Source organism: Hibiscus syriacus, unplaced genomic scaffold, assembly GCF_006381635.1.
Source record: "Hibiscus syriacus cultivar Baekdansim isolate YM2019G1 unplaced genomic scaffold, ASM638163v2 tig00112738_pilon, whole genome shotgun sequence".
Lineage (NCBI taxonomy): Eukaryota > Viridiplantae > Streptophyta > Magnoliopsida > Malvales > Malvaceae > Hibiscus > Hibiscus syriacus.
The window spans coordinates 8,534,077-8,536,093 of NW_024063392.1; positions in this window are offsets into that span (position 1 = coordinate 8,534,077).

Below are 2,017 nucleotides of genomic sequence, written 5' to 3' on the forward strand. Positions count from 1 at the left end.
CAACGATTCCAGGAAAGGAAACGAGCATTATCCAACCATTCAAGATTCATAATAAGGAAGGGTACAAAAATTAAAGTTGTCGTGACTTACCTACTTAAAGGACTTCAAAGGACACAATTTTTCATCATCCGAAATGAAGATTCATTGAAACTAGTTGAAGAGTTAAACACCACTTATAATGATTCAAGTAAGGAAAGCAGAGATATAAACATTTTTTCCATGATCTTGTCAATTCAACACTAGGAGGACTTCAATAGGAAGTTAAAGAACGTGAGGACACAAAAGGTTGCAATGAATAAGTTCAAGAAACAAATCTTTTCTTCAAGAGACATATCATTCAAAAGAAGACTTACCAAGAGATTTGTGCACACTTGAAACTGATTCAGTCACTCAATGAATGATTCAAAGAAATTCATGCATACCCTAATAAACATGATGATCAAAATTCATCCTTTCTTACACCAATAGAGCAATCGGTGCTAAATGCCTTCGATTTGAGGATAAATCGCTCTAAAAAAAGGGGATAACATGATCATTCCTAGGACATAACTCGATCAACACATTATCACACCATGGATGTTCAACCTTACTGATTATAAGGGAGTCTTACCTTATTTTATTACTTATTTACTTATTTATGCATTACATATCATGTGAATATGAGTAAATTATTTTGTACCATGTTGTTGGGACCGTCGGCGCACCCCACGGCGCAGCAGAAACAAAACGCGATGGTCTCTCTAGCGATCCAAGTACGTAAAACCAAAATTGGGAAGAAGGGATGCGAATACTTACAGTGGGTTCCTTGAAAAATAGCAAGAATAGCAACGACTAATGGTGGTGTCGATCGATTCGAATCGTAAGCCTCCATGAAATCACGTCTCAGCCTCTACTCAGTTCAACCGATTGAGAGCAATATTTGTTTTCCCCAAAAACTGTTTTTGAGAAAAATGATTGAAGATTATGTATTTGTTAAAACGGCTGCTAGACCTAACACATCCCTTTTATATCCATTACCCTAACATCTTAGGGTTTTTAAAGTTATTTCGAATTAATAAATAAAACATTATTTAATTAATTTAATTAAATATACATTAAAGACTTATAATCTGAATTATAATCTTTAATGTTTATTTAAAAACTTATTTAATTATTTCTAATTATATATATTCCAATTAAAAGAGTTGTAATCTAAATTACATTCTTTTAATGCTTACTTACTATATTCGGGATAATTAAAATCATATATATATCAAATATACATATATTAACTCTAGATATATTTTAGTAGCATACAACAAATTGTACATTTTTGCTCAGTTCAATCCTAGGGTGTGACCCTGTAGGTTCTTGTAACATTAGTAGTAATTATTAGAACAATTCTAATATTACACACAATGAGTGACATCTAGCAATATATCATTGTCACCTAAGTTACAAGAAATGATGATTCGATATATCATCTTCGTGATTAACTCTTTTATGTATTACATCCATTTTTCCTTTATATCTAGAATAGGCACAAGTCTTATAATAGTCACACTTGTATAGCTCATCTATTGTTTCTTGATATCTAGTGTAGACTATAATTAACGAATAATATATTATATCACATATCAAGTTATTTGAGCATGGCCATGCATTTCTAGTCTCACTCAATCAAGTGATCTGTGATATATTTCCTATTATGTAAGAAGGACAAATCCTATCTTAACCATATACACCTTACTACATATATCGAGATATATTCAATAACAGTCTTTATACTGCAACCAGTTACGGAGCATGTTTAACTGTATCAAAACATACAACAATATATGTTGGGATGACATTGATCTCAAGTCTAAGGATCATCCATATAGTCATCACCATGAGCAATGTTATGACCGTTACATAATAATCCAAGACATATGCTCATGATGGGTCAATCCAATACATTGTTCTCTAACAATATAATCATGTATCAATTCTGACATCTCTATGTCAATGACAACTCCTTGTCATCAATCAATAACAT